The sequence below is a fragment of the Lontra canadensis genome, unplaced genomic scaffold (assembly GCF_010015895.1).
Source record: "Lontra canadensis isolate GAN:19392208 unplaced genomic scaffold, GSC_riverotter_1.0 scaffold20, whole genome shotgun sequence".
NCBI lineage: Eukaryota > Metazoa > Chordata > Mammalia > Carnivora > Mustelidae > Lontra > Lontra canadensis.
Genome location: NW_022631014.1, coordinates 10,403,464 through 10,416,491, shown reverse-complemented (window position 1 = coordinate 10,416,491; position 13,028 = coordinate 10,403,464). Strand labels below are relative to the sequence as shown.

General features: G+C 39.6%; 1 long non-coding RNA gene across 2 annotated transcripts; it reads right to left on the bottom strand.

The window, feature by feature from the left end:
- Window positions 1-2,285: 2,285 nt before the first annotated feature.
- On the bottom strand, window positions 2,286-12,034 carry LOC116869810. Of its 2 annotated transcripts, none has more exons than XR_004383106.1 (3): window positions 11,978-12,034; window positions 4,986-5,081; window positions 2,286-2,387 (listed from the first exon to the last, which is right to left on the bottom strand). It is a non-coding gene; the product is annotated as an uncharacterized LOC116869810 (long non-coding RNA). The 2 variants fall into 2 exon arrangements; XR_004383105.1 differs by having other exon boundaries at window positions 2,286-2,384.
- Window positions 12,035-13,028: the final 994 nt, after the last annotated feature.

Sequence of the window (13,028 nt, the reverse complement as noted above, 5' to 3'; positions counted from 1 at the left end):
TAAATGTGATATCATTTATTTTTTTTATGTTTATTATGTTTATTATATTAATATATTATTATGTTTCAGTCATTGAAAAACCATTTCTATCACTTAAACCACTACTATTTTTTTTTTAATCTAAGTCAGCTCACTTAAAGGAAAACGCACATGGGTATTAACCACTTTAGCCTTATCCTATGCAATAATATCTGTAAAATCATGGGATTTCCGTGTCCCATAAAATGGATTGCTGGATGTTAGGTCCGTTATTAAACGAAACGAGACTGAGACAAAGTGAAAGTTATTTAAAGCTTTATTTTATGATAAGTATTAGAAGTCAGACTGATTGATCAGGGGAACGAGACTGAGACAAGGTGAAAGTTATGCAAAGCTCTATTCTATGCTAAGCATTAAAAGTCAGACTGACTGGCCAGGGCCATCTCTGAAGAGAGCAACCACCCCCAGCTTACAGGCTCAAGAATTGACTGACTGACCGTCAGGGCCACCTCCGAAGAGAGCGACTCCTCCGCATCTTACAGACTACCTTTTACAGAGCAAAAGTCTGGCCACACATAGGTGGCCAATGAGATTGTAGTCATGTTAGGTCACACGCAGGTGGCCAATTGAATTACAATTTACCCTATAGTAGCTGTTTGACTTAACCTATTACTCCGGTCAGAATTGGTGCTCAAGATTGGCGCCCAAACAGCCGGGTTTACATTCTTTGGTGGTTAGGGGAAAAGTATGTGTGTTTCTTACTGATTGGATGTCTCTACCTGGCCCGACTCATCCTTGTATTCTGGGCTCTGTTATCCAGAACTGGCCAACCTGGCCTTGTATTCTGGGCTCTGTTATTAGGAACTAGCTGACCACATTTTACTGGTTTCCCAGACTTGCTTCTAAGTAAGTTTCTCTGGGGGGGAGGGGAGCAGGGTCAGTTTAAGTTTTACTGCACAAACAACAAAATGGCTTTTAACCAAGATGGAGTCGCTCTGGCTAAATAGATCCTTACACTGGTCATATCACACTATGAGAAGCACTAGCACCTCAGCACCTGGTACCTAACAGGGTACCCGTCTCCTGTCTTATATTAAATCAGATTATTTGGGGGCAAAGTCTTTATAATGTACCCGGGAAAGATAAGTCGATTATTAAAAGTTAAACCATAGAAATGTAATTGGTAATTTAAAACAGAAGAAATTTCCTAAGATATCACATTATGAATGGACAATTCTTTGAGCAGTAACTGTAGTGGGAACATAAAGAGGAAGAGAGCACAATGTCCCGGAAATGAAGAAATATGTATTATCCAAGCATGACCTCTAGGGCCCCACAGTAGCCCTTCACAAAGGACTGAATGTCAGGGTGGGTGGTTAGAAAGGACTTCAAAGAAGAGGTAGAAATTATAGCTGGCCATGAAAGATGGGTAGCATGTGTCAGCAGAGAAGAATGCATGTCACACTAGGAGAAAAGTAAACAAAAGGGTCTGGGAGGGGGCACCTGGGTGGCTCAGTCGGTTAAGCATCTACCTTGGGCTCAGGTCACAATCTCAGGGTCCTGGGATCCATCAAGCCCCGTGTTGGGCTCCCTGCTCAGTGGGGAGTCTGCTTCTCCCTTTCCCTCTGCCTCCTCCTCCTGCACATGCTCTATCTCTGTCATATACATAAATAAAATCTTAAAAAAAAAAAAAAAGTACCTAGGATTTGAGATATTCTTGAAGGACAAATGAGGCATGGAAAGGACAGAAGGTAAGCAATAAAAACATATGTGCAAAAGCTAGGTAGGAAGCAAGGATGTGTGGCAGGCATGGTGGAGGGCAATGCCTGAAACCATTCATCTGAGGATTTGGGAAGCTAGGATAGTTATAAATGAGACTGAAAATGTTAGAAGAGGTCAGATTCCCAAAGCCTTAAACATTAGGCTGAGGAGTGTTTGAATTTGTTGCTATAAGCAGTCAGGGGCTGTTGAAGGTTAACAAGTAAAAAAATGGCCTTGTGGTCAAAGTGATGTCTTCTCAAGATTTTTTGTAGGCTAAATATAGGTGGCAAGGAGGGAGGCAGGGGCTAAGCAGAAGGGTAAGGGACTATTGCAGTTCAGGCAGGATCTGAAAAGAGCCTGAATGGGTATATGTGGCAATATAAAAGAAAGAACCGTTGTGAATGTTCCTGGAAAGGAAGAATCCATTCTTCGTAACTTACTTAGGAGACTAGATCAAGGAGTCAAGAAGGATCTCTAGGTGATTCTGTTCCTTGGCAAATGTACACAGACAAATGAGAAAATCATGGCGACGTACCTATTCATGCTTCAAGTGATCTGCCATTGATTGTCGTTACTGGGGAGCAACACTGAGACAGGGGAACCAGCTAGGAGGAAATTGCAGTGAGCCAAGGGAGGAAGGACAGCTACTGATGTGTGGCAAAGCATGCAAAAGCAAAGAGAAATGAACTGCTTAGTATGTAGACTAGACATCACTGTACACACATATATACATATCTCTTAGTTGGATGTCTAAGGAATTTGCAAGTATACATAAATACCTTACTTGTTTATTGCATCAATTCTGACTAGATCTAGCATACTTTTTTGCTCTATGTTGATAATCAGTTAATTATTTCTAATGTTTGAGAAAGTCAGCCCCTGCTTGCTTCCAACTCTGCCCAACGTCAGAATTGAAGACTTTTCACCAATAGCTCTGTTCTGCCCCTGTCTTTGAACCAGTGAGAATTACATTAGGAAGAATACTAGAAGCTCCATCCCTACCAGTACGTGAAATTTGGAACTAGCTCTTGGCTAGAAGATCCCTATCCATTGGGCCCTATCCATTGGGTCTGCTTTCTGAGCTGTATGATTCAGCCCCCTGGTCCCCCAGGGCCTTCCCCTTCTCACATTTGAATGGGCTTAGGTCCAGGTTGACACTTAAATTAGTTTATTAGGGCTGCCATTACAAAGAACCACAGAATGGGTGGCTTAAACAACAGAAACCTATCTTTTTGACAACTGGGGGCTAAAGGTCCAAGATCAAGATATCTGTTGGTTTGGTTTATTCTGAGACCTCTCTTCCTGGCTTACAGATGGCCATTTTCTCCCTGTCTGTTCACAGACATAGTCTTCAGGATGTGGGTATCTGTGTCCAAATTCCCTTTCTTTTTAAAATAAGGAAACCAGTCATATTGGATTAGGGCCTGCCTGATGACCTCATTTTAACTTAATTATCTCTTTAAAGACCCTATCTCCAAATACACTCACCTTCTCAGGTGCTGGGCTCGGGACTTCAGCAAAAGAATTTTGGGGGATGCAGTTCAGCCCATTATAACAGTCTAGTTCCTTACAAGGACCAGAACCCTTCCTGAATCCCAAATCACTTGGCTAGAGCCCTGATAACTTGCCTAGCTTTGGCCTCCGCCCAGAGCAATATACTTTCTTCTTGTCTTTCTGGTAGTTGAGTAGATTCTGCCTCGCAGTGGCTCAGTCCTCCTAGCCACTTCAGTCAGCTCCTGTCTGTCCCCCACTGCCCACACCCAAATGATCACAACATCCAGCTGGCTCTTTAATGAATCTTTTTAGTCCATCTGCCAACTGCACTGTTGCAACTCAGTCCAAGATCTACCTGCTTTTGCAGAGATGTTTACAATAGTCCTCTAACTTGCTCTCTGTTCCTAGGTTGTTTATCCTCCCACCCATTCTTTCTAACTCATTTCACCCACAACAGCAAATAGGATCATAAAATTTCTTACATAGAGTCCCTCAGTGGTTCTTCATATAAATAAAATCCAAACCCTTCCCTTGGACAAGGTTCACAAAGCCCCTGATAGACAAATTCCAGCTTATTACATCATCCTTTCATCAACAACCTGCTTGTCCTCTACGTTATCCACTGTATTAGACTACTGCAATAGTTCAGAAAGTATCTGTGGGGACTTTTCTGTGCATTATCCCAGAAAAACAGGTATGGTTCTGTGTTGAACATAGACACCTGAAACTGATTTCCAAAAGAGTGTGTAGTGGAAAGACAGAGGCTGTGGAACTAAACAGAGCTCAATTCTAATTCCTCTGGACTTCTTTTACTTTTTAACTGTTTTATTGAGATATAACTTATACACAGAAAAGGGCACAAATCTTTGTGCCGCTGAATGAGTACTTATGTATGTATATATTTTTGAACTACACCTCTAATGAGGCCTAGAGCATTTCTAGTCATCCAGAACTTTCCTTGATACCTCTTCCTCATGCAGCAGCCCCCATAAAAACAATGATTCTTCTGACTTCTATGAGAATTTATTAGTTTTGCCTGGTCTCAAACTTATGTAAACATAACTGTATAGTATAGTCTATCATATCTGGCTTCTTTTGCTCAGCTCATGAGACTCATAGCCATGAGACTCATTCATGTTGTAAATATCCACATATCTGCTCTCTACTTCTAATTTGTTTCTCCCCCTGAGTCTCAGTGTCCTCAATCACACCACCCCTATATAATTGATTGGAGCATTAAAGAAGACCTGTGACAAACAGTGATAGTGGTTTCTAGCACATGGTAGGCCATTGCTAAATTCAAGCTATTGTTATTGCGATGATTATTTTTTACTTTTAGAAAACTGTCTTTTTGAAGTATTGCACTATATTCAGGGTGGGGTTTTTTTTTTTTTCCACTATAATACTTCAGAGCTACTCTGCTTTCAAGACTGAAATCTGGGTAACAATATGTTTAAATCAGTATTATGTGAACATCCTTCAAATGAACAAAGGAGATTTAACAGTGTGCCCTATCACTTATCAGGTGAGAAAAAAGGTGTGAAAAAAAATCACCTCTCACCTCTGTGGAAGGCTTTTTATATTTTATGTTTTGTTTTTACTGTGAATTGTTTTCTGGGTGGCCTCCTTTAAGACAGACCACAATTTTTTTCTGGGGTCACAGACTTTTATTCCTAAAACATACTAAAAAAAGGGGGGGTAATAAAGATAATAAGAAGACTATGACATGACTTATATTGGATTTCTCTCACCTTGGTCTTGTGCAGTTATTATGATCCTTTGTAGAACTTTTCACAGGAGCTGGCAAACTTGACAAAAACAGAAGGGCTTTTCATTGTACAGTGAGTCTGAAAGAGCAGTGACATTCTGATTAGATGGCCAGCTGTCCTGAAAACATCTCAAGGATCTTTTGCTTATTTAGATGAAATAAAGTTAGTGAAAACTCTAACAACTCATTCCAGATGTTTCTGCACTATTAATCTGTCAGACGACAAACTTCCTGAATTCATTATCCACCCCTCCCCCAAGCACATAGTACCATGCACTGTGCTGAGTCTTGGAATAAATAAAGATGACAGACTTTCCCTTAACAAACTCACAGTACAGGGGGCATAAGACAAACACATGAACAAATAATCACAGTCCAACATGATAAAAGATGATGTGGGAGCCCAGAGAGAGAAATTAATTTGATTTCCAGAAGATATATTTGAAATAACTCTTTAAAAGTTATTATTCAACAAGAGAAAGACAATGATTATAGTTAACAGCATTTTGCTGTATAGAATAGGCATAGGGTAACCATCATGAACAACAAATATGGTTGAAATAGCTGGATCGGCCACTATCAGCTGGAGCCACGTAGACACCCAAGGAGATAAAAATCAAGTGTTGAGAACTGCTATCAAGTTCTGATGCTTTCTCACTAGTGCTACGCTCAGGCAAAACCACCCTATGTCATTGATTCTGGTATATTTATCAATAGGACATTAAGCAATAAGTCCAAACGAAAAGCTCCTAAACACTCAGGACCTGATTCTCAGTAAAGAAGAGTGCTTACAGAGATCTATTCCATTAACTAAATTCCATGTCACAGGGGCGCCTGGGTGGCTCAGATGGTTAAGCCTCTGCCTTCAGCTCAGGTCATGATCCTGGGGTCCTGGGATGGAGTCCCACGTCCGCCTCCTACCTCAGCAGGGAGTCTGCATCTCCCTTTCCTTCTGCCTCTCCCTTGCTTGTGCTTTCTTGCTCTCTCTCTCTCAGATAAATAAATAGAATCTTAAAAAAAAAAAAAAATTCTACATCATGGAGCCAGGGATCCCAAGGTATGGATGAAGAGTTTCCTAAAGGAAAGAGGTATTGCTGTTGCTAAGCCACTTGACACTGCTGTTTGAGGGGAGAGACTGTCTTAGGCACCATTATAGCACCTCTTAGACAACTTAGCATCTGGCAGGGTAAATGTTGATTGCATAAGTTCCTATTAATGGAGAATATAGGGGCACCATGTAAAACTAATATGGGTCACATGGTCCACGGATTACTTTTCTTTAGCATCACTTTCATCCTCCTCCTGTCACTAACCCCTACCTTAATTCAGGTTGCCATTCCTGATCTTCGGCTATAGATAGCTTTCAGGTTTTACATTCTTATGTTTTCTGGTCAAGGCATCCCCTCACTTAGAACATGATATACTTACTTATGGCACTGTCTGCTTGACGTCTTGTTCTTTTGGACTCTGCTCCTCCCCTATTTTGTTACATGGTTTCTACCAATGTTGTCATGTTCTTAAAGGACATCTCTCTTTAGCCATACTCATTTGTCCAAGAACGGTTACAAGACCTAAAGTAGACCAGTGATGATTTTGTCTAGAAAATATCAGCTGTGGGTCTAAATATATCATCAGTATGTGTCTCCTGACGCTAGAATTGGAAAATGTAGAAGCCAGTAAGACACAAGTGCTGTGCTGTGTAGAGAAACTTATCTTTAAGGAAGAGTAAAGATGATGCCTAACCAAAAAGGTACAGAGATTCAAGACTGAGAAAATCCATATAGAGTTTGAACCTCTGGTCGTAGCTGCTCTGAGAGTTATATCTATTTCTGCCTTTCTGGGGCTTGGCTCTTTGAGCCACCAAAGACTCATATAGAGGACCTCTGTTGTACATGACTCCAAATCTTCTACGTCCCAATTCTCACATGTGGCCACTAGTTCTTTGTAGGCTTCAGACACCTTCGTATAGGTGCAAACTCTTAGTACTTTGTACCTCTGTGAGACCATTGCCTGGAACATCCATGGGATCCCCTGAGCAGTTACACAGTTACCACATACAGAAGTGCAGGGGAAGCTACTGCCTGCAGGGTTATCTTAGTCAACAGTGAATGGAATCCAATAGATAAAAGAGTCCTACCTTTTATTCCCTGGGAAGATAGTTCTAAAGCACATTTTATAAGACCCCTCCAACAGTTTCATGGTATCCAGTACTACTCACCATTTTGTCCCACAAAATGGGACACTCATTAAAACATGAGTGTATTATCTTTCCCTCCTTCCCTGCTTCACTTTTCCCTGTCTCCCCTTCCAGCTCTCTGGGATGATATTCAAAGATAATCTATTTGCACATAATCTAGGTTAAATGAGCACTTGCTCATTGTTTCTGACTTTTTCTTTAAACTAATTCAAGTTGGTTCCTACTCCTTGTGACTCAAAGACATTGTCCAGATTAATTCAAAGCTCTGCAATGGTTCCCCCAGTCGCCCATAGAATACAAGCATACAAGCAAGAGAATTGGATGGGAACATACGGAAATCTGATCCAGAGTTTACATTCTTAACTTCTCTGGTGCTTCGTAGAGGTTTATCCCCTCTCCTAGTTGAGAGTTAATCAAATTCTCCCTAACAATGCAACGGGTCATTGAGAATACAAAAAAATCCAGGCACACAAATGAAAAAAACCCTACTATCTCCAGAATTGCTCCAGTTCACTATTTGTTCTTATCCTGTTGTGATTTGTGTCTAGATACCACACTTTATTTTACTGTTTATCTGTTGTTGAAGATTAAGGCTGTTTCTAATTTTTCTTTTAAAATTAACACTGAAGAGAATATTAAAAAAAAAAAAGCTTTCATCTCTAGCTCTGTTTATTTCTGAAAGATAATTCCTAGAAGTGGAATTATGGTGCTAATTACTGTGGATGAATTGGCCACAATAAATAGTCACTTTAAATATATTTGCTAAATTAGTACAGACAGGCATTTTGTTCCAACTTACTCATTTTGATTAGTAGTGATAAATATTTTGCTTATTTAATAGGCATTGTCCTTTTATGAATTGTCTATCCATATTCTTTCCCATTTTAAATTAAACCATTATTATTTCTTAATAATTTATCTATTGCTTTTTTATACAAAGCCTATTTCTATCATTTTTGGCATTTATTTATTATAGTTGTTTTCCTTTTACTTTTATGAATAATAATTTGACAGACTCATGTATGTATGGAGTTTTGTTTTTTTTTTTGGTTGTCTATTCCATTATTTAATTCTTAGAGATAACCCATCCTATTTTCTATATTTCTTGTTTCCTGTGTTTTTTTAAAAATAAACAGATTGCCAGGATGTCTGGGTGACTCAGTCAGTTAAGTGGCTGCCTTCAGCTCAGGTCATGATCCCAGGGTCCTGGGATCAAGTACCACATCATGTCAGGCTTGTTGGATAGTGGGGAACCTGCTTCTCCCTCTCTCTCTACCGCTCCCCCTGCTTGTGCTTTCTCTTTATCTCTCTCTCTCTCTCTTGCTCACTCTCTCTCAAATAAATAAATAAAATAAAATAAATAAATAAATAAATTGCTATTTTACAACTATTTTCTTTTCTTCCTCTTTATTTTATTTTCTTATGGTGGAAAATGAGTATCCATCCTTTTCTCCAGAGAACTAACCAATTCTTCTAACACTGTTTTCCCAAAAGTATTTACTGAATAACCTACCTTTTCCTTTTCAGTTTTTTTTTCTGATCTTGAATCTATCTCTAAGCTCTTTGTCTTCTCCATTTCCCTGCCTATTTCTGTGACAATGTTATCGTCTTTTCATTTTTCAGCTAACTCTTAAAAGTGAAGATACAAATGATATATCCTCTCTCCTGATTTCAGACCACATCTCATCACATTTGAGCACTGAACTTACTTCAGGCTCAAGACACCGTCTGTGGTTGGTGTGTGTCAGGACAATGAGCAGTGTCACTTGCCCCATCCACTCTGGCTTTGTGCCTGCTGGCTCTTTGTTTGTGAGCAGGCAGATGAGGGAGGACTGTGAGAGCCCATATTCCCCTCTCCAGATTCAACTAAAGAATGATTCTTGACTTCCCATCCTTGGTTGCAGTGCATGTTTATACTTATTTCATACTATTTATATTATTATACCATGGGTCCCTGGGAAGCAGAGTCTGAGGCAGAGATTAACACACAGAAACTTTGCTAGGGAGTGCTCTGGTGGTCAAGACTTTTGGAAGAGAGGAGAAGGAAACAGGGAAGGAGGAGATAAACGGTGGTGTAGTCCTAATAAGAACTTAGCCAAGCTCTGAAGGTGGTTGACCCTTCTGAACTGTCCTGAATTGGAGCAAGGGGGATGGGCTTCATACTCCTGCATTGACCAATCATTGGTAGAAGGCTGTCCTAGGAAGGGGCATGGCCTCTGGTGAGGCGTGTCTTTTAGTAGGTAGCACTAATCATAATTATAATTACCAGAATTATAATTAAAAATTAACGTGAATTTCTGAGATGCATTCATTATTAACTGTCCCTCTCTATATCATAAGCTCCAGGAAGTAAAGGACCATGTCTGTTTTTTAATCTCTATTGCAGCCTCAGAGCATAGCAATTTTTTGTTGAGTATCTAATGGGTACAAAGAACTCCATAAATAATTGCTGAATAAATACATGACTAGAGGAAGCAATATTATCTTCTTTGTCTATATTTTAAAAGAAGAAATGAGGTACGAAAGAGATCTAATAAATGGTAGAGCTGAGATATAAGTCCACTTCAGTTTGGTTCCAGAGGCCAGGCTCTTTCTACTACGACAGTGTCCTAGTCAGCTCAGGCTGCCAAAACAAAATACCACAGACTGGATAGCTTAGACAAAAGAAATTTATATTCTCACAGTTCTGGAGACTGGAAGTCCAAGATTAAGGGGCCATCAGAGTTGGTTATGGGTGAAATCTCTCATCCTGGCTTGTAGGGACATCATTTTGCTGTGCTCTCATGTGGCCTCTTCACTGGGCACATGCAGAGAGGGAGGGGAGAGAGCAAGAGAAAGGGGAAAAAGAGGAAAGAAGGATCTCCGGTGTGTTTTCCACTTCTTATACAGACACCAGTCCTATCAGATTAAAGGCCCAACTTTCTTTATGACTTCATTCAACCTTTACTACTACCTTGTAGGCCCCATCTCCAAATGTAGTCACATCAGGGATTAGAGCTTCAAAACATGAATTTGGGGGCAGGGGGACATGATTTGGTCCATAACAGAAAGATTTCCGGGGTTTATTATAAAAACAGAAAGATGTAGAGGAACCCAACTTTGACAGTATTGCGATGCTCTCCTTCTGCCTTCTGTGCACCTATTATGAAAGTAATGCTGCCAGTTGTGTCTAATTACATAAGAAATAAGAGAAAAACAGAAAAATGTTAGAATGAAAGGTATGAGAAACTTTAGAAATAGACAGTAGTACTCCTCCAACATTGGGGTAATTAGGTCCTCCCCTAATTAGTGACTCCAAATTGCTGCCAGACCATGAAGTCTCTTCTTAACCACCACATCAAATTCTGACGCCATTTTCTCATTAAAGACATGTAGCTTTCAGCTTCCCTTTCTTGTATTCTGCGACAGCTATGGTCTTTGGCCATTAATCTACTCCATCCTCCATACTTGGACTAGTTTTCATCCTGAGAAGAAAATAAGACCTTGTCCCTCCCTTGCTTAACTCTATATACTCATATATATTCATTTCTATATATTCTATATATTCATTTTTCTCTATATATTCATTTCTCTACATTCATTTCTCTATATATTCATTTCTCCCTGTGACAGTGGTTCTAAAACTTCATTGCCTATCAGAATCACCTAGAAGGCTCATTGAAACAGAGCGGTGTCCCTCCACGACTCGTGCCCCCACTCCCAGAGTTTCTGAGGCTGTAGAACCCTGAGAATTTGCATTTCTATCTGTTCCTAAGTGATGCTAATGAAACTGATCCTGGGACTGACAACCTTTTGAGAAGCTCTGTCCTGCAGAGAAGACTGACCCACAGATTCTTGCCTCTATCTGGCCCCAGCTTGCTCACCCCTTTTCCTCTTACCCTTCTTACCCTCCTTCTTCTAACTCCCATCGATCTTACATGCTAGGCACATGTTTTCACCAGGTCCGGAATACTTCAGCATTGTCATACTTCGTGCCTTAATGGCTGGCAAGGTCTATTTCCTACCCAGCCCACATGCTCCTTCTCTACACAGCCTCCCTTACTTTTTCGGAGTATTTTAATGATGATTCCACATACTGTGTTCATTTTTATCTATTTTATATTACCGCTTTATTTTTATTATTTTTCAAGCCCTTCTCTTTCACGGTGGGTTTGACTATACAGGAGACATGTCTCATTTTTGTATTTCTGGTGATTCACATAGTGTCTGCCAAGAATGGCTGTTTGGTATATGTTGAATTTGTGTTTAAAGTTAATTCAGTTTGATTATCCATAAAAGGCTTAAACCATTCATGGGATGTAAGGTAGCTCTGACATCCTGTAAGTTTCCTTTCATCCTATTAGGATCTGAGACCCTAGGGAGGAGCATTTCAACTACTTTCAGCTACTGTGCATGGCTTCCCTTATTCATCAGATCTCACCTTCAATTTGTCTATGTAGCTGACCTCCATTCCAGGCTTTGCTGGCCATGTTTTTATCTGGCAAACTCCAGCATTCTCTTTGGCTTACACCTTTACTTCTTGAGGTTCAGACTGGGTTCTCTAGCTCTCTTCTCACTAGCTTCCCTTGCCTCTACTACCTGCCAGAGTAGCACACTTTGCTTGATCTGAGATGGCCCACTGGTTCCTGAATTTTGAAACCGTCTACAACCACTAGGCTAATGGTCCATACATCTGCAGTCACTATGATCTGAAGGCAGGCTGCTGGTTGAACCTTTCTTCTTACTCTCCCTTTTCCCCAGTTCCCACCTGTTAACACTTGATTCATTATTCAACCAACCTTCAATTCACTCTTCTATTTGTTGTTCCACTCAGAGCTTGCAGGTGACAAAGTGTATCACCTACTACATTTCTACTTCAAACTATGTATTATTACACACTGAAGTCATAAAGGGGGAAAACTCTGAGCTGGAAAAGAAAGAAAGAAAAAAATTTCAGTCACAACTCAGCTGTGAAATATTGCTAATGACAGCTTCTTCAGTTTATCATTAAGAGGGCAACATAAGCTGGATTTTCAGAAGATATGAATAATCCAGCTCTTTATTAATTATACTGGAAGCCTATAGTATTCCAATTATAAAAATTATCAGCCATGAAAAATTTCATACCCTGTTTACTTTCAGGGTGAAATACACCTTCTCAAACTTGTAGATTATTTTTACTTTGTAGGTTGGGCTTAAGTATAAATGATAATTCATTTCTCAGATAAGCTAAAAGGCTAAAAATAAAAAAGAAGAAACTGTCAACTTCTGCTAAACCAAATGCAAGAGGTGATAACTAAGCCACCATGTCAAATTTCAAATTAATAATTTAAACTGTACTTGGGCCAAATAAACTGACTTTGTAAAAAATTCCTTACTCTCAGAAATTACGGTATTTTTCATTTATATAAGGAGTTTGATTTTTATCTCTACTAGATGAAATTCCCTGTAATTTGCCATTTCAAATAATTACTCATAACAAACCAGAAGAATAGGTGCTATATGGTCTGATACATATATTCTCTAGTTGAAATGCTTTTCTAGTTTTGATTCTTTGATCCCTTCAACCAAGTGTGGGCTTGGTTTTCTCAGTTTTAAAAGGCATAGAGATTCTGCCTTCTACTACAAGAGGAATAAAACAATCTTGGGATACCACTCAATAAAGGGGGAACAATAATTCTTAATAATGTTCAACTTGCAGTATTATTGTTAGTATTAAATAAGGGAATAATTATGGAAATGCTAGCCAATGTATGCACACAGTTGGTGGTCAATAAATGTGAGAAGTCCCATAATAGTACCACAGTCTGTGAGTTCCAGAAATAGCTCAGGCACCCATGTTCTTTCTTA